This window comes from Papio anubis, chromosome 3, assembly GCF_008728515.1.
Source record: "Papio anubis isolate 15944 chromosome 3, Panubis1.0, whole genome shotgun sequence".
Taxonomy (NCBI): domain Eukaryota; kingdom Metazoa; phylum Chordata; class Mammalia; order Primates; family Cercopithecidae; genus Papio; species Papio anubis.
Window position 1 is genome coordinate 181,054,995 of NC_044978.1, and position 20,648 is coordinate 181,075,642.

The window sequence follows — 20,648 nt, forward strand, 5'->3', positions numbered from 1 at the left end:
ACACACAGCTCACTCCTGAGCACTCCCTGATCAGTATATGTGATCCAGCTGCACAGGAGGTTATGCCTGAGGGAACGGCAGGCCTGGAAGACTGGATGAAAACCACCATAGAGTCTGTTTACCCTGAGAAGGGGACTGCCCAACTGTTGCTATAAATGCCAACTGGAGCACCCCAGATGAAGCAACTGATATGCTTCGTATGCAAGCTGCAAGCCATTTAGGACTAGCTTTATGATGACCAGGATATGCACCCATAGAATATGCCTATTACCCAGGTCATGGTAAATGCTGTGGTTAAGGGGGTCCCTCCTATGTGGGCACCCCAGGTGACATTACTCCTACAGAATCAAACAACAATTTAAGAAGTTCTCTCAAATTTGTTGTTGTAGGGCTGGGCATGGTGGATCACACCTGTTATCCCAGCACTTTGGGAGGCCAACGCAGTTGGATCATTTGAGGTCAAGAGTTCAAGACCAGCCTGGACAACATGGTGAAACCCTGTCTCCACAAAAGATAATTTTTTTAATTTGTTGCAGCTTTCTTTCATATCCTAAGAAAGCATGAGGATAATTACGTTTAAAAAAAAATGGGAAAGCCAAAAACATGCCAGGTTTTCTAGTACTCCAGCTGGTTACATATGATGGTCTGTTCTTGTGCAGATTTTAAACTGATAGGCAAATTTCATCAAGAAAAATTCAGAGCTCAAAGTTGGACCTGCAACTATAGGGTACCTAAGTTCTCTGCCTATTTCTCTATTTTATTTTCTACCTGCTTTAAGTCTGCCATTAACTTTCTACTGGTGTTGTGATAAAAACCAGTTGGCATTTGGTTTTTTTGTTGTTTTTTTTTTCGCATACTCGTGAGTTTGTATTGATATCTCACGGCTAGAGTTCTGAAGTAAAAGCTACAGGATCTTTGTATATATGTATGTGTATGCTTAAATGTGTTTACATGTGTGTACGTGTGCTATGGTCACAAGTTACCAAATTGGCTTAAAAATAAAAGTACTCATAAATTAAGTAATAAGCCCTAATGCTTTTCAAGTTAATGTGACTTAAGTAAATCTTTTATAAATAAGCTGGCTTTAAAATTATTAGTAAAATAGGCCGGGCGCGGTGGCTCAAGCCTGTAATCCCAGCACTTTGGGAGGCCGAGACGGGTGGATCACGAGGTCAGGAGATCGAGACCATCCTGGCTAACACGGTGAAACCCCGTCTCTACTAAAAAATACAAAAAATTAGCCAGGCGAGGTAGCGGGCGCCTGAAGTCCCAGCTACTCCAGAGGCTGAGGCAGGAGAATGGCGTAAACCCGGGAGGCAGAGCTTGCAGTGAGCTGAGATCTGGCCACTGCACTCCAGCCTGGGTGACAGAGCGAGACTCCGTCTCAAAAAAAAAAAAAAAAAAAAAAAAAAAATTATTAGTAAAATAAAATTAGAGATGTCTTCATAATTATCAGCATATTTTAATGTTTAAATTTATTGATCAAACAGTTTTATATTTATCTCTGCTAGATATTATAAGGTGTCAAGGTTTAGCATGAAGGCTATAAAACTATAAATCCAGCCTGAAGTCAAATGACCCTTGAATACTTGTTGATAAGTAGAGTATTTAATATTGTTTATTAAATGAAAACAGCTAAATCCTGAGTTATTGGCAAAAATCCCATTTATTTAACCTTAAGGTTCTCACTTAAGTAAACGCCTGATATTCACAGGCTATAAAAATGGTTAAAACAGGAAAATAACTTTAAATAACGACTATCCCAGTTTTCATAAGTAATCTAAGTAAACTCTTAAAAATAAAAATACGGTGGCTCACGCCTGTAATCCCAGCACTTTGGGAGGCTGAGGCAGGCATATCACGAGGTCAGGAGATCAAGACCATCCTGGTTAACATGGTGAAACTCCGTCTCTACTGAAAAACTACAAAAAAATTAGCCAGGCGTGGTGGCGGGTGCCTGCAGTCCCAGCTACTCGGGAGACTGAGGCAGAAGAATGGCGTGAACCCAGGAGGCGGAGCTTGCAGTGAGCTGAGATAATGCTACTGTACTCCAGCCTGGGTGACAGAGCGAAACTCCATCTCAAAAAAAATTTAAATATAAAAAATAATAAAATTAAAATATAAAATATAAATAAAAATAACTAATTAGGTAAATGTAATAGAATAAATACCTATAAGTAAGCTGGGTGCAGTGGCTCACGCCTATAATCCCAGCACTTTGGGAGGCCAAGGTGGGTGGATCACCTGAGAGCAGGAGTTCAAGACCAGCCTGACCAACATGGTGAAACCCCATGTCTACTAAAAATGCAAAAAATTAGACATGGTGGTGCATGCCTATAATCCAGCTACTTGGGAGACTGAGGCAGGAGAATCACTTGAACCAGGGAGGAAGAGGTTGCAGTGAGCCAAGAATGTGCCACTGCACTCCAGCCTGGGCAACAGGGTGAGACTGGGTCTCAAAAACTTTATAAATAAATCTCATTATACTATGAATCTAAAGTTATATTACATATTCATTAGTTTAAAAAATATATTACAAAAAACATTTTTCTTTTTTTTTTTTGAGACGGAGTCTTGGTTTGCCGCTTCCCAGGCTGGAGTGCAATGGCCGGATCTCAGGCCTCACGGGCTCCATTCCCGGTTCACGCTTCTATCTCCTCCTGCCTCAGCCTCCCCAAGTAGCTGGGACTACAGGCACCTGGCCACTCACGCCTCGCTAGTTTTTTGTATTTTTAGTAGAGACTGGTTTCACTGTGCTAGCCAGGATGGTCCTTGACCTCCTGATCTCTGCGTGATCCACCTGCCTCGGCCTCCCAAAGTGCTGGGATTACAGGTTTTGAGCCACTGCTACTGCCAAAACATTTTTCAAAAAAATGTGTTATTAAAAAGGCCACCTCTTGTCTAATCTTAAAGGTTATTTATGAAATGAAGTAAAAAGAACCAGTAAATAAGAGAGATGTAAAGAAGGTTATACATACAAGGAGGCATTTTTGGCAAGAAAAAGAAAAATAATTTTATATGAGAAAAAAATCTTGTATGATACATTTTTGTCCTGAACTAAAATGATTGTTTTTTAAGAAAAAGAATGTTTAGGACAAAGCAGGAAGTTCAAGCATATCATAAATGGTTTGTGCGAGTCCTAATAAGGTTTATAAAAAGAGAATTTATATATATGTGTGTGTGTGTGTGTGTGTGTATGTGTACATATATACATAAACTTTATGTGATTAAATTGCCTATAATTAAAAGGAGATTATGTATAATAATCTTTCTACAGATTGGGCCTTGATATTAAAAATGCACTAATGCAGCCTGGCCAATGTGGTGAAACCCCATCTCTACTAAAAATACAAAAATTAGCCAAGTGTGGTGGCAGGCGCCTGTAATCCCAGCTACTCAGGAGGCTGAGGCAGAAGAACTGCTTGAACCTGGGAGGCGGAGGTTACAGTGAGCTGAGATCGCACCACCGCACTCCAGCCTGGATGCCAAGAGCAAAACCCTGTCTCAAAAAGTAAAAGAATGCACTAATACACTAAAGAACTGGTTAGAACAAATTTTTCTTAAAGTATTTACTTATTATTAATAAAATTGCAAGAGATTTTAATTTTTAACCCAAAAGTTCAGCTTTTACTGCATGTTGCTCATAAACCAAAAATAAAATTCTAAGCCTCCAGCTGATGGACCCCCGACCCCTAGTCAGTGAAGGGCATTCCAGCGAAACCTGAAAAACTAGCACAGGCCATGATGAAAAGCGTGTTGGACATGCCTCAGTATACTCTCCTCCCTTTGGAATTCAAGCACTGCTAACCAGCATTAACAGTAAAACAGAGACTTAAGAAGGACAGAACGGACTCTTTGTAGCAATAAGACACTAAATTCCAACCTGACGCCAGCCTAGCATCACATGAGAAATAGCAGGCCCTGGAAGAAACTGGAGTATTTTGCCACAAAATACATTCCTTTGACATATTTTGAAATGGCCCTACAAAGCTGTCTCTGGTGGAGAAAATCTGCAACCTGCAGAGAATCCTCTCCCTTCCCAGATCTTTTCCCTGATCCAGGAGAGAATTAGCTAAGAGTCTGGCACCTTTTTATGTCTGATCAGAGCTCTGAAGCCTGCTACCTGGAGGCTTCATCTGCACCATAAAAATACCTTGGTCTCCAAAATCCCTTAGCTTAACCCAGACATTCCTTTCTATTGATTCTAGGTCTTTAAATCATAATCCCAACTGTTTAAACCAATTGCCAATCAGAAAATCTCTGAATCCACCTAGGATCTGGAAGCCCTCACTTGCAGAGCTCCTGCCTTTCCAGACTGAGCCAATGTATACCTTCCATGTATTGACTGACATCTGCCTGTAACTTCAGTTCCCCCTGTGAAAGGAAATTAAATTTTGGGATCCCCAAGCTCATTTAGCCAAAGGGAAGAGTCAAGCTGGGAACTGGGTCATGCAAACCTGCCTCCATCATTTGGTTTCTGATAAGATGGCTACAAGATGAAAAGCTACCTGCCTCCCCTATATTTGGCCCAGAAGTAAATTCCTAGTGAGCTGTTAAAACTTCATCATGGCAATGCAAATTGATAGCTTATCTTTACAGGTATAGTCATCCTGCCCACCCCCCTGCCACTGCCAGACCAAATGCATATCTGATTGCTCCCCTACTGCTTTTGTTGGTGTTCTCTTATGTAAAATGCACATTCCCCGTGTTTTCCCTCTGACCCTTTTTTTAATGTGAAAACTGTGTGCTTCTCAATATCCCACCCTTTCTCCTTTAAATTTGGAGCCCTCAAAATCATCTTCAGAGAAAGGCATAGACGTGTCTCCCAGGCACATCCTTAAGGTCGGCAAATAAATCTCCTAAAATGATTGAGACTTGTCTCGTCATTTTCTTCGACTGACACCCTAAAATGCATAAAATCAGACTGTAAGCCAGCCACTTCAGGCAGGTGTTCTCAGTGCCTCCTGGGGCTGTGTCAAGGGTCATGATCCTCACATCTGGCTCACAATACACCTCTTTAAATATTTTACGGACTTTGACTCCTCATCGACATGCTATTTTCAGCTTTCTCTCCCATTTGAGAAGGTCTGAGATAATCTCTCCCCTTCAACTTTTTTCTCAACTCCTCTCACTTTTTTCCTCAGATTCTAACTATTGTTGTGATCTGATGCTAAAGATTTTTATCTTAAACGTCTAAAGGTAATTTTCTTTCTTTTTTTTTTTTTTTGAGACAAAGTCTCACTCTGTTGCCAGGCTGGAGTACAGTGGGGCGATCTTGGCTCACTGCAACCTCCGACTCCCTGGTTCAAGCGATTCTCCTGCCTTAGCCTCCCAAGTAGCTGTTTTGACTTGCAAGGTCATCTAACTGGATTTCCCGTAGGGGAAAAAAATCACACTGCAGAAGGTGGGGTTTTTGTTTTGGTTTTGGTTTCTGGTAACCAGCATAACAAACATATTTTATGTTTTGGGGTTTGTTTCTCTGTTACCTAGGCTGGAGTACAGTGCTGCAATCATGACTCACTGCAACCTCCACCTCCTTGGTTCAAATGATCCTCCCACCTCAGCCTCCCAAGTAGATGGCATGACAGGCACATGCCACAATACCCAGCTAATTTTTGTACTCTTTGTAGATACGGGGTTTTGACATGTTGGCCAGGCTGGCCTCAAACTCCTGGGCTCAAGTGGTCTGCCAGCCTTGACTTCCCAAAGTGCTGGGATTATAGGCATGAGCCACTGCTCCTGGCCATATTTTATGTTTTGTTGAAATAATTCCTATGTCATCATTATTAAGTTTTTTATTTGCTTACTAAAACTGAGATTTTAAAAAATGATTATATCCATGTAACTTTCTGTATTGCTTATTTATTTATTTTGAGACAGAGTTTTGCTCTTGTTGCCCAGGCTGGAGTGCAATGGCACAATCTCAGCTCACTGCAACTTCCACCTTCCCGGTTCAAGCAATTCTGCTGCCTCAGCCTCGCAAGTAACTGGGATTACAGGCGTGTGCCACCACGCCTGGCTAATTTTGTATTTTTAGTAGAGATGGGGTTTCACTATGCTGATCAGGCTGGTCTCGAACTGCTGACCTCAGGTGATCCACCCAAATGCTGGGATTATAGCGTGAGCTTCCCAAAATGCTGGGATTACAGGCGTGAGCCACCGCGCCCGGCCTTATATTGCTTCTAAAGTCCTTGTGCTGTTAAGTTATAAGGATTTGATGGCTGGGTCCAAAAGGACACCAAGACCTGCTAAATCTTAAACACTGACAGCAGTTAAAGTCTCGTCTTCAGACCCAAGAGAAGATGATAATCAAAATAAGCTGCATTTTTGAGACACAGGGCCAGAAATTAAAACCGTTCAACCTCTCAAGGCCAAGGGACTATCATGGAAGAGGTGGGTGCATGAGATTGTAAAGACAAATTTTGAAAGACAAAATTTAGTTCAGTTTCTCTACAAATATAAACATGAACATCAAAAGCACACTGATATAAGACCAGTATCTGGGCCTCCGTGTCAGATTAACAAGGTTTCTGGGAGCATTAGCCCACTCGTCAATAATAATAATAATTGTATAAATACTGGGGATTCATTTTTTTAATAAATTGTAAAAGTAAAAAAAAAATTATAAAAGATTATAAAAAGGCTTATAGAAAGTATATCTTAATGGTCAAGATAAATAAAAGATTTGTTTATTTGATTAAATTTGGCAGGATAAATGACATATTCATGTAGAGGTAAAATTTGTTTTTCTGTCTTTTGAACCAGATTTGTGTGTAACTGTCCTTTGAGAAAACAGCAGCACCAAAAAAAAAGAAAAAAGAAAAAAAAAAAAGGAGGGGGGTCCAGGAGAGAAAGAGAGAGACAAATTTAATTGACCTCATGCTGTCTTCATTAGGTCTTATTGTTTGGGAAAGTAAGCCTCCTCTCAAAGAGTAAAAGTTTTTGCCTTTAAAAAAAAAATATTCGAGGGCCGGGCGCAGTGGCTCAAGCCTGTAATCCCAGCACTTTGGGGGGCCGAGACAGGTGGATCACGAGGTCAGGAGATCGAGACCATCCTGGCTAACACGGTGAAACCCTGTCTCTACTGAAAAATACAAAAAAAAACTAGCCAGGCGAGGTGGTGGGCATCTGTAGTCCCAGCTACTCGGGAGGCTGAGGCAGGAGAATGGCGTGAACCTGGGAGGCGGAGCTTGTAGTGAGCTGAGATCCAGCCACTGCACTCCAGCCTGGGCGACAGAGCGAGACTCCGTCTCAAAAAATAAAAAAAATAAAAAATAAAATAAAATAAAATAAAATAAAATAAAATAAATACTTGAGTCAGCACTTTGTCTAAATAAATGAATGATACAATGACCTGTGACCCTGTTTTGTGATATCAAGAGTTTTAAACCTTTCCTGTTTGACAAGCTTTCCAGAATTAAATTATTAATTCAGTCTTTTTGACCTCATTCATTATTTTGATATTAGGTCCCTGAAGTTCAAACGAGACATATTCAACTTATTTGGTATGTTAAAATCATACAGGAAGCATTGTTGAATATGAAATGGTTTTAACTTTCTTTGGATTATATATCTATATAAATGTATTATTAGTATGTGTTCCAAAATTGTACCAGATTCCTGTGATTCTGGTATATCTTTTTTTTTTTTTTTTTTGAGACGGAGTCTCACTCAGTCACCCAGGCTGGAGTGCAGTGGTGCGATCTCGGCTCACTGCAAGCTCAGCCTCCTGGGTTCATGCCATTCTCCTGCCTCAGCCTCCCGAGTAGCTGGGACTACAGGTGCCCGTCACCATGCCCGGTTAATTTTTTGTATTTTTAGTAGAGACGGGGTTTCCTCGTGTTAACCAGGATGGTCTCAATCTCCTGACCTCGTGATCCACCCGTCTCAGCCTCCCAAAGTGCTGGGATTACAGGTATGAGCCACTGCGCCCGGCCTCTGGTATATCTTAATATATGTTATCAGTAGCAATTATGATTATGTTAAATTGTTGTATGCCATAGAAATAACCAAATTTCCTTGTCAATCGTGTCTTTAACTATGGCCGTTCTAACACTTCTGACATCCACAATTATTTTACTTTAATCCTTTCATAGCGTGGTTTATAATCGGCTATAGAATTCCGAGAAGTACTCTGATAACTTTAAAGATTGTGCCATTGGAATAGAGATAAAAACTTCCGGCCGGGCGCGGTGGCTCAAGCCTGTAATCCCTGCACTTTGGGAGGCCGAGACGGGCGGATCACAAGGTCAGGAGATCGAGACCATCCTGGCTAACCCGGTGAAACCCCGTCTCTACTAAAAAAATACAAAAAACTAGCCGGGCGAGGTGGCGGGCGCCTGTAGTCCCAGCTACTCTGGAGGCTGAGGCAGGAGAATGGCGGGAACCCGGGAGGCGGAGCTTGCAGTGAGCTGAGATCCGGCCACTGCACTCCAGCCTGGGTGACAGAGCGAGACTCCGTCTAAAAAAAAAAAAAAAAAAACAAAAACAAAAACAAAACTTCCAGGGTTCTCATGGACAGCTGATGTATTCATAAAGTTTGCTGACCCAGTATCGAGCAGAACAGGAGTTAATTCCATGGACTGAACTAACAGCAGATTGAAATAATCTTTTTTTCTTTTTTGAGATGGAGTCTCACTCTGTTGCCCAGGCTGGAGTGCAGTGGTGCAGTCTTGCCTCACTGCAAGCTCCACCTCCCAGGTTCAAGTAGTTCTCCTGCCTCAGCCTCCCAAGTAGCTGGGATTACAGGCGTGTGCCACCACACCCATCTAATTTTTGTATTTTTAGTAGAGGCAGGGTTTCACTATGTTGGCCAGGCTGGTCTTTTTTTTTTTTGAGACGGAGTCTCGCTCTGTCGCCCAGGCTGGAGTGCAGTGGCCGGATCTCAGCTCACTGCAAGCTCCGCCTCCCAGGTTCACGCCATTCTCCTGCCTCAGCCTCCCGAGTAGCTGGGACTACAGGCGCCCACCACCTCACCTGGCTAGTTTTTTGCATTTTTTAGTAGAGACAGGGTTTCACCGTGTTAGCCAGGATGGTCTCGATCTCCTGACCTCGTGATCCACCCGTCTCGGCCTCCCAAAGTGCTGGGATTACAGGCTTGAGCCACCGCACCCGGCCGCCAGGCTGGTCTTGAACTCCTGACCTCATGATCTGCCCGCCTCAGCCTCCCAAAGTGCTGGAATTACAGGCATGAGCCACCATGCCTGGCCTGAAATAATCTTTTATTTACTTACTTTTTACACAGAGTCTCGCTCTGTCACCCAGGCGGGAGTTCAGTGGCACAATAGCTCACTGCAACCTCCTGCGTTCAAGTGATTCTTCTGCCTCAGTCTCCCAAGTAGCTGGGATTAAAGCACCCACCACCACACCCAGCTTTTTTTGTTGTTGTTGTTGTATTCTTTGTAGAGATGGGGTTTCACCATGTTGGTCAGGCTATTCTGGAACTCTCAACCTCAGGTGATCCGCCTGCTTCAGCCTCTCAAAGTGCTTGGATTACAGATGTGAGCCACTGTGCCTGGCCTGATATAATCTTTTACAACTCTTTGTTTAAAACATTCGTTGATTATTTTTATTTTGTTTTTCTTCTTTTAAGCTATTGACACCTTTCAACAATTGAGTAAGGTAAACTTTTATGAGCAAAATTTAAAACATAATTCCTTTCTCTCTACTTAATTTCTCCGAAATTTGAAAACTATCTGTCAGCATTCTTAATCTATGGCAATATAGTTATTTGCATAGGGTTCAATCAGAATTTGTTTTATCTTATCGCAGGACATAATTGGAGACACTGGTTATTTTACCAAGGCTTTGCTTAGAATGACATCTTCAGATTGCCTTGAGAAAATGAAGCGGACCTGTAGAACCAATAAAAGCCTGTTGGAAAAACTGGCCTCATAACATCCTTTACAGGGTCCTGACCTGTGCTGAGTAAGAATGTCACTTTCTGACAGGCCCAGGATCCCCAAGTTTTCTTGGGACCTTGAAAAGAGAAGTCACCCAATTCATACAGCTATCTGCAGGCACAGATAAACCCCTGGCTGGGCTCGAGCCTTTTGGAAAGGTCTAATCTTAGATTCCTTATGAAAAAGCTTCCAGCCAAGCAAACATTTTTTAAAGCCTATACGGCAGATAATTCTTGCTGCACTTTATGCAAATAATCAAGCGAACTATCATAAAACTAAAATGTAATTTTACAAATAAATTGGTCCTACTATGATTTTGTCTTTAACAACATTGGAGAATTGGAAAGAGAAAAATTATGTTTCAAGAAAAACTATAGTAGACTTGTTATTGGATTGTAGCCTTGTCCAGGATTTTTCAATTTTTATTATTTTTCTACAATTTGGTCTGAATCCTAAAATTTTTCCTGACTACAAGTCTCCAAAATAATATTTTCAATTTTTTTATTTCTTTTCATTGTTTTCCTTTCCATTTTCTCCTGATTTAGAATCACAAAAAATTAAAGCTGTGCCTTTCTTTAAGCCCTGCGAACTGAAGCTAGACAAACTTTGGAAGAAAATAACAGCGATTTATATATCAATACATAAGCTACTTTCATCCCTGCACACTGACTGATGTATGGACTTCAGAGGGATAGGGCCTATGTCAGTTTTCCAGAATTGTTTTCCTTTTTTTCTTTGGTTATTCCTCCCTTTTTTTTTTTTTTTTTTTTTTTTTTTTGAGGCCGAGTCTCGCTCTGTCACCCAGGCTGGAGTGCAGTGGCCGGATCTCAGCTCACTGCAAGCTCCGCCTCCCGGGTTCCCACCATTCTCCTGCCTCAGCCTCCCGAGTAGCTGGGACTACAGGCGCCCGCCACCTCGCACGGCTAGTTTTTTGTATTTTTTAGTAGAGACAGGGTTTCATTGTGTTAGCCAGGATGGTCTCGATCTCCTGACCTCGTGATCCGCCCGTCTCGGCCTCCCAAAGTGCCGGGATTACAGGCTTGAGCCACCGCGCCCGGCCCTCCCATTTTTTTTTTTCTCTTTTCCTCCCCTATTTTTCTTTGTGAGACTCAAGACTATACAACCTACTAAAAGTGAGCTTCCTTAACCACCTGGGACCTAAGCCATCTCAGAATAAACCATTCTAGCCACGAGAGAGATCAGACAAAACCCAAGACCAGAGACTCACTTTTCTTCTAAGATGCTTTCTTTGAAAGGTTTGTTTTCAATGGGGGTGGGAGGAGAAAAGTGAAAGGAAAGTAAAATCTTGGGAGCATAATTCACTATGTCAACAGGAAGAACATTAGGCTGAAAGCCATGCAAGAAGCTGCCTTTCCTCTTGTTCCTAAGCAGACAGAGCTACAGATAAAAAGTTATTTACACAGACAGCAACTCTATGAGCACAAGACGAATACCTAATTGGCTATTTCCATACCTGCTGCTTTTCTCTTGCAACACAAGGATTCACTAATGCAACCACACCCTCCCCTTTTCCCCTCCAGCCTGCTGAAGCCCTTAAATACTGAAGCCCTCAAAATCATTTTTGGAGAATGGCGCAGGCCACAGACTGTTTTTGTGAATCTGTGTTCTTTTCTTCTGAGCATGTCCTTAACCCTGGCAAAATAAACTTCTAAATTGATCGAGACTTGCCTCAGATACTTCTTGGTTTACAAGGACGATAGCAACGATGATGCAGGTGGCAGTGCTGACATGGTGGTGGTGGTGGTAGTGCTGATGGTGGTCATGACGGTGCTGCTGGTGCTGCTGGTGATGATGATATGCAATAATAACGAGGGTGATATGCACATTTAATCGTCCTCACCGTGTCCCAGCCCCATGCTAGGTGTTTTTTTGTTTTGTTGTTTTGTTTTGTTTTGTTTTCAGACGGAGTCTCGCTCTGTTGCCCAGGCTGGAGTGCAGTGGTGCAATCTCAGCTCACTGCAAGCTCCGCCTCCCGGGTTCAAGAAATTCTCCTGCCTCGGCCTCCCAAGTAGCTAGGATTACAGGTGCCTGCCCCCATGCCTGGCTAATTTTTCTATTTTTAGGAGAGACAGGGTTTTGTCATGTTGGTCAGGCTGGTCTCGAACTCCTGACCTTATGATCCGCCCGCTTCGGCCTCCCAAAGTGTTGGGATTACAGGCGTGAGCCACCGCATCCAGCCTAGGCGCTTTCATATGTTACCCCATGAAGTCATCTCACCAAGCCTATGCGGCAGATATTGTTACTGCCTCTATTTTTAAAAAGAGGAGACTAATGGCGAGGGAGGATGAACACCTAACCCAAGGCCCTGCCTGTGGTCAGTGGTGGAACTGAGACACACGGCTGTTTACCTCCACGGGCTGTTGCAAGAACGCCTGAGGTTAGGTGGGCAAGAGGCTGTGTGAAATGCCAAGCCCAGAGGCCTTCCCTGAGGACATTCCCAGAGAAGGGGAGGAGGGTGAGAGCAGGAGGCCCCAGGAGGTGTTCAGATGCTTCCAGCAAACAGAGCAGAAAAGCTGGTTCTTTGACACCAAACAGACTGACTCAGAGGTCAGAGCAAGATGTGAGTCAATGTCTTCACATCCATCATGCATCACTCAACAAACATTTGCTAAGAGTTCTGCACAGAGTGGTGACTCTTAGGGAAATCTTCCCGGCTGTGCCAGCGAGCCAGGCTGGCTGCACGGTCCTGGGCTCAGTGGGCCCCTCTTTGCCCCAGACAGCTCCTCCCGCGGCAGCTCAGCCCCTTCCCAGGGGGAGCTCACTCACCTCCAGCCTCAAGCCTGAGAGAAGCCCGGCCTGGTGGAGAAGCTATTGACTTACCTCTCTCCAGCTCCACACGCAGTACCCCGCGTTGGTAACTGGATATGGGCTGCGGTGGAAGTATTCACATTGTGGAAGTGACAAACATTTTAAACCAAGGCTTCTGTCCTGCAGGGCTGGTTGTTCCACATTTACCAGCACAACACTGTCCAGGCCCCAACCCTCCCCCCAGCTGTGGCCTCTGCAAGGCCAAGTCTGGGGACCCTGAGGCATGGAGGAGGGGTATACAAATGGCCTGTCTTGAGCTGCTGACGGTGTTGAGGCCCCACACGGCCCTACAGCCAGTAGGCCAGTAGGAAAGACAAGACCCTAAATCAGATCCGTTTCCAGAGGTAATCCTTTGCCGTTTATTGTCCTCCATCTGATGCCACAAAGTCAAACCCAGGCCAGGATGGACGCTTGTCCATGGGAGTGAGGGAGGGAGGCTGCCTCTCAGCCCCTAGCACAGACAGAAACTAAGCATCTACAAGCACGGCTCAGGTGCCATCTATTCAGATGGTGGGGAGGGGTGCTGAGGCTCAGAGACAGTGAAAGGGTGAAAGGGTTTGCGGAGGGCCTGCCTGAATAACTCCAGCCTGTCTGACACCTGTGCCCTCAGAGAGCCTCCCTAGATAAGGCTAGAGACGACCTCACCTCTTCAAATACAGTGCAATGGCACCTGATCCACCCTTGACCTCTGGGATTGTTTGATCATGAGCCTCCCCGTTTGGAGGCAAGGATAAAGATTTGAACTGTATGGTCTCTGCTAGACTCTGAGCCCTTCCAGAGACTGCACATAGTAGGTGCTCAACAAATAATCGTGGAATGAAAGAATCGTTGAAGAAGCCTAGTTCTCCCGGCTGGATTAAGACAATAGTATCAGTCAGGGTTCAACCAGAGGAGCAGAGCCAGTAGGAGGTTTATCATAGGGGATTTATCGCAGGGAATTGGCTTAGCGGATCATGGAGCCAGTTAGGTGAGTCCAAAGTCTGTGGGGGCCTGTCATCAGCAGGGCTGGCTGGAAATTCAGATGGGCTGCAGCTGCTACCCCCAGGATTGATTCCACTCTTAGGCCTTTCAGCTGGCTGGATCAGGCCCACCCGGGTGATCTAGGACAATTTCCTTTAAAGGCAGCTGATTATGGACTTTAATCACATCCACAAATACCTTCAGAGCAACACCTGGATTCATGTTCGACTGGCTACCTGGGCTCGTCACCTAACCAAGCTGACAGCTAAGACCGACCCTCTCAATGCCCATTAGAGTCAGCTGAAGGCACAGCTCGTCAGGATCACCACTGCCCCTCACTGGGTGCCTGTTTGCCTGCCTGTCTCCCCTTGCGCTTCTTGAGGCCGGGGTCTGTGCCTCGGTCTTCCCTCGATCCCAGGAAGTGAGCAGGTGCCTGGGAATGCTGCTGCCCCGAAACATGCAGGATGGTGACCGCCTCACCCAGGGCCCTGCTGCGGGAACCTACAGCTGGGGAGAGACAGAGCAGTGCGGGTCTCTAATTTGGGTGATCCCGTGGTTGGTTGGCACCCCTTCCTGCTGAGGCTGAACCGGCATTTCTGGGGGCCCTGCCATCCACGGCACCAGAGATATCCCTGAACTACATCAGTTTCTCCTTCCTCTCTTTCCACCCAAACTCACCTGTCCGGGAGCTCATCCCTGAGGCTTGGTTCTCTGCGGGTCGACGAGGGGTGCAATGTACACCTTCATGGAGAGCTTCAAGGCCTGTCCCACGGCATGAAGGTGTGCAGTGTGCTCCCGACTTGGAGCCAGAAGACCCAGCTTTGGGCAGGGTCTGCAACCCGGGTGAGTCCTCACCCTCACTGAGCCTCAGCATCCCTGTCTGCAAAATGGGGGAAGCAGCACAACCCCCCGGCACAGCCCGACTCTGGAACCAACAAACCTATGCCAAGATGCCAAGGATTCTCACCCGCCCTGTGGCTCGGTGCTGGCCAGGGAAATGGGGGCCGAGCTGTGGCCAGTGAGGGCTGGGCCTGGCTCCACACTCAGGATGATTGAATTCTGCATGGTGGCTCTGGTCGGACGTCCCAGACAGGCCTGGGTGAGTCAGGGACAAGGTAGGCCTGGGTGGGGCTGGGGGAGGAAGGGCAAGAGTGTACGGCAGCTGCCACTATGGCCATTCTAACAGTGCATCCCCAGCATGGCGCCCCTGCCTCTCTACTGCACCCAGATCCCAACTCCCACCCTGGAAACGTGGAACACTGGGAAACTTCACCCCCTTCCTGGGAGCACAGCTGAGGCTGAGGCAGAGAAGGTGACCCGTGGCTCTGTGGAAGGCCAGGAAGCAGAGGGCCCAGCTGACCCTCACTGCCCTTCCATGAGCCCCAGCACTGTCCCCGGGCCATTCTTCATCACTGCCGCCTCTCGGTGGGAAAGCCAGCCAAATTCTGTGCCAAGCCAGGAAGCCAGTCCCGGCGACAGGGTGGGTGAGCTGATGGCCAGGTGGCACTGTCCATAACCTGCTTAATCAGTGACCCCCAATCACACCTGAGCCAGCTCGCAGGGTCTCGGGCAGGTGGTGGGTCACAGCAGTGATCAAGGAGGGGTGGCCTCCAGGGTGCACAGAGAGACAGACCCGGGCACAGGGAGGTGAGGGTTCGGGAGGGGCAGATGGGAGGCCCCCAGCCCAGCCTGGAGCATCAGGGTGAGCTCTCAGTGGGAGGGGCCTGTACCAAGAGCTCTGGGCTGGGGTGGGAGCTGGGAGCAGGCTGGAGGAGTGACCCTGGCAGAGGGAGCGGCATGGGTGCCAAACACTGCCGTGGTGGGCTGGGGGCGGCTCGAAGCCTCTTGTTGGAGCTGGATTCCCAAAGCAGCGGGCCGGCGGGGGCAGATGCTTTAAAGGGTCCTCTGCTGAGCAGAAGGTGGGTGGGAGGGGCACAGGGGGCCCAGAGCTGAGGAAGGGCTGCCCCACTTGTCCCGAGGAGAGGATGCCAAGGACCCGAGCCCGAATGTGGCAGGGAAGCAGGCTCACAGCACCCACTTCACAGATGAGAAAATTGAGGCTGCCAATGGCCCCTGCCCATTTTGGCTGCCTTGTGATGGTGTTGGCTTTCGGGTAAGTAACCTCTCTTTCCACATGCCATGAAGGGTTGGCAATCAGAGAACCTTCTTCCTTTCACTAAAAATTCCCTCCCAGAACCCACTTTCCACTTCTTCACAGGACCTGCTGGCCAGGCCTCCCACCACAGTGAGGAACCCGAGGACGCCCTCATTGGATGCTCAGGTCACACTGCCCTCGGACTTTCTGCACAAAACGCTCACGCCCCTCCCCCGCTCCAGGCCTCGGGACCAGTCACACAAGAAGAACTCTCCAGGTTTGTTTGTTTGTTTGTTTTTATAAGAGGAAAAAAATACCCAACAGAAAACTGACAAAGTAAATGAACAGGAAATTCACCAGCAACAACAAAACAAAAACACGTAAATACTGTACACAGATGGGCCACAGCGAAACTGTGTGAAAGGTGGTCCCGGACAGGTGCAGTGGCTCACATCTGTCATCCCAGCACTTTGGGAGGCCGAGGCGGGCGGATCACCTGAGGTCAGGAGTTTGAGACCAGCCTGACCACCGTGGTGAAACCCCATCTCTACTAAAAACACAGAATTAGCCAGGCGTGGTGGTGGGTGCCTGTAATCCCAGCTCCTCAGGAGGCTGAGGCAGGAGAATAGCCTGAACCCAGGAGGCAGAGGTTGCAGTGAGATGAGATCATGCCACTGCACTCCAGCCTGGGCAACAAAAGTAAAACTGTCTCAAAAAAAAACAAAAAGTGGGGGGGTCCCCATGTCCTAGTCCTCAAAGATAGGGAAAGAAGAGACAGAGCCCTTCACCATGAGGTCGGTAAAATTGTCTCCCAACGGTGATGGGAAAAATGGACACAGGATTTTCACTCGCCTTGCTGGCAGGGAGGGGCCGTCTGGGCATCGATGTTAAAAACAGGCTTATCCTTAGGCACAGACAATTCTAAATCCATTCCGCAATCATTTATTGAGTGCCTATAAAGTCTGACAGCTGTTCGTCCAGACATTTAACGCCGAGGAGCCTAGCATAGGAGTCCAATGCTTTGCATGCGCAGAGGTTGGCAGTGTTTATGTAACACACACCTGGAGAGTGGATTCCCTGCACAAGGAAACACCAGGAGCTGTGAGATCCACGAGCCACCTCCACATTCATGGGCACAAGAATCTGCCTAGGCTTATGGAGGTGATTTAAAAAATAACACAGGAGATTATACATGACATATCATATGATCTCACTATGCGTCCACATCTGGGCACAGGAGGGTTTGTAGTGTGGAGGTGTGTGTGTGTGTGGAGGGGGGTGACCTCCATGTGCCCAGAGAAGACCCTGAAATGATCATCAAAAGATCAGCGTCCATCTCTCTGGTCATGGGCCCCCATTGATCTTTTTTTTTCCTCTAACTTTCTGTATATTTATTTTTACTTCTTTGATATCCCTTCTTTATGACATCCCTATGCCATGTTTTAAAAATGCTGTTTTCAAAACAATTTTCTGTTTAGTTACCCCCGGAGAACTCGTGGAAAAATACATATCAGCCCTCTTAGGTATTTTCAGTCTTAAAAACAGCTTGAAATGATTTCCTCTGCAGGCTGGTGGCAGGGCTGGAGCGCCCAAGGCAGGCCCTGCCAGTCCCCCCTTGCCAAGAGACACTGGAGAGGAGGGAGACAGTCCCAGGTGGCCAGTCCCAGCAGCCTCCCTCCTGGGTGCAGGCCTGCCCCAGGGGAACCCAGGGCCTCCAAGCACCAGAGCAATCCTTAGGAATTATAGTTGGCCCTTGAATAATGTGGGGTTAGGAGCACCAACCTCCTGGGCAGCCAAAAATCTGTGTATGACTTTTGACTCCCTCAAAACTTTGTGTGTGTATGTGTGTTTTTGTTTTGTTTTTGTTTTTGTTTTTGAGACAGAGTCTCACTCTGTTGCCCAGGTTGGAGTGCAGTGGCCCGATCTCGGCTCACTGCAACCTCAGCCTCCCGGGTTCAAGTGATTCTCCTGCCTCAGCCTCCCAAGTAGCTGGGAGTACAGGTGCGCACAACCACGCCCAGCGAATTTTTGGATTTTTTAGTAGAGACAGGATTTTGCCATGTTGGTCAGGCTGGTCTTGAACTCCTGACCTTAAGTGATCCATCCGCCTTGGCCTCCCAAAGTGATGGGATTACAGGTGTGAGCCACCGTGCCCGGCTGACACCCCCAAAACTTAACTAAGAGCCTACTGTAGGCCAGAAGCCTTACTGATAACATCAACAGTCACTGAACACAAATATATACTGTGTTCTAACAATGAAGGAAGAATCTGACAATCTACCTTTAGCGAAAACATTAAGAAAATCGTAAGGAAGAAGAGATGTATTCACTGTGGACGCCGGCCACCATGAAGGTCTTCATCCTCATCGTCTTCACCGTGAGCAGGCTGAGGAGGAAGAGGAAGACGGCTGATCTTGCTGGCTCAGGGGTGGCGGAGGTGGGTGAAAATCCATGTATAAGTGGACCCACACTGTTCAAATCCATGTTGTTCAAGGGGCAATTGTAGTTTAAAATCCATTCATTCAACACACACTGTGGAGGAGGAGGACCCTTCAAGGCAGAACCCGTGCTGGAGTCAGGCTGGCCCAGGAATCGGCAGTGCCCTGGGGGTCGCTGGGGTCAGGGAAGGCTCCTCCAGGCCTGGTTGAACACAGCCTGGCAGGATGCATGGGGCTTTATGGGTGGGCACCAGGAGCAGGAGAAGGCCGCGCACAAGAGCAGATAGCACCAGAGAGAAGGGACGGGGCACCACCGAGGACGTGGAAGGCCAGAGGAAGGAGTCAGAGGCCACCCCTTTTCCTTAGGTGTTAGTTTCCCATGCTGTGTAAGGAATGATCCGCTTCACCCCACATCCATGTATTCATTTCTGCAGGGCAAAAGTCCGGGCAGGGCTCAGCTAGGTCCTCAGCAACTCACAAGGCTGCAGTGATGGTGTCCGCTGGGTTGTGATCTTATCTGAAACGCGGGGGCTTCCTCCAAGCTCTCAGGTTCGGTGGAATTTGGTCTCCCAGGGCTGCTGGCAGGGCTTGCTCTCGGCAGCTAGAATTCCCGCCCAGGTCCCTGCCAGGTGGAGCCCCATCTTCAGAGCAGCAAGAACAGTCCCTCCTGTAAAGCCCCTCCCTCCTGGAGGAGCCCGGTCGGTTTGAAGGCTCCGAAGATTAGCCAGGCCCACCCAGGATAATCCCCCTTTCTTAAAGTCCACAGTACCAGGAGATAACCTAGTCACAGCCGCAAAATCCCTGCAGATTCACGGTGGGCCCACATCCCCTGGATTATACTGGATGGTACACTAGGGCGCAGGATCTTGGGGCCACCTCGGAATTCCTCCTGCCATAGTCATGGCTCACTCTTGCGGCCCTCGCTCCCTGCCAGGTGGTGTCCTGAGCATTGCCATCCTAATGGTACTTTGAGCACTTGCCCAAGCTTTTAGTCCTCTAGTCATTATTTGTAGAACTAGTCAGAACTGCCAGCCGGGCCCAGTGGTTCATACTTGTAATCGCAGTACTTATGGAGGCTGAGGCAGGTGGATCACCTGAGATCAGGAGTTTGAGACCAGCCTGGCAAACGTGGGGAAACCCATCTCTGCTAAAAATAGAAAAATTAGCCAGGCATGGTGGTGGGCACCTATAATCTTGGCTACTCAGGAAGCTGAGGCAGGGTAATCGCTTGAACCCGGGAGGCAAAGGTTAGTGAGCTGAGATGGCACCACTACAGTCCAGCCTGGGCAACAGAGTGAGATTCCATCAAAAAAAAAAAAAAAAAAAACTCTCAGTATTTCTCTCCGGCTGCCCCTCCCCTTCACAGCCACATCAGGAACAGGAAAAGCTGCTGCTGATGCCGTTGGCCTAGCCAGCCTGCCAGAGCTCCAGGGCCAGGAGCCAGGATCAGAGGGGATGCAGTTCCAGGGAACCTGGCCCCTGGGATCTGCTGATGAAGACGCTATCCTGCACCCTCCCTTCCAGGCACCTGCAGCCCCAAGACCACGCTGGCTGCCTGGCAAGGTCCCCAGAGCTCTCTTCCCACCTTTCAAGAGCTGGAGACCTCCCAGGCAGGGTGGCTGATGCAGGAAACAGCTGGTCTGTGCTGGGCACCAATGCTGAGGTGGCAGCTCTGGCTGCAGGGGCAGCCTAGCCTGGGGCTCTGGCCTTTGGGGCTTATCCTTGGCCCTGCAGCTCCAGAATCTAGGTCAGGCTCAGCCCTACAATTCTTGATGCTATAGCTCATGTGCACTTGGAGATGGCAGATGCCGTCGCTCATTTTACCAATGGGGAAACTGAGGCCCCCCAGACTATTTTCTCATTTAGGACTCACAACCACCCTGGGAGATGGCACATGCCCCTTTTACATGTGGGAAGCAGAGTCCATGCTGGAAGAGAACTATGGAGGCCACAGATGAGTTATTAGGACAAGGACCGGGGTCACCCTTGCATTCACTCAACAGATGTGTACTCAGCATCAGCTCTGGGCTGGCACCTGCTGGGCCTGGGGACATAGAAGCAGATGCAGTGCAGTCGCCAGCCTCAGGTTACCCACAGCAGTGATGCTGGCATGTGTGAGGCAATAGAGGCTGGGCAAGCTCCTCAACCAGTAGCCTAGAAGCACCTGCCAAAACTCCAACTATCATCTGGGGTCCCTGCATACCTGGCACCAGGCAGGAGGGTGAGAAGTCCCCTCCTTGGGTCATTTAAAGGCACCATGCCCAGACAGACCTTATTGCCCACAGGCCTGAGGCTGTCAGGACCCAGGGGGAGCACGTGCCCCAGATTGAGGAAGGGTCTGCAATGGTTCCCTAGAGGTGAGGCCTGGTGGAGAGTCAGAGGCAGTGGAGAGCAGAGGCTGGGGTGGAGTTGGGAGAGCGCTCC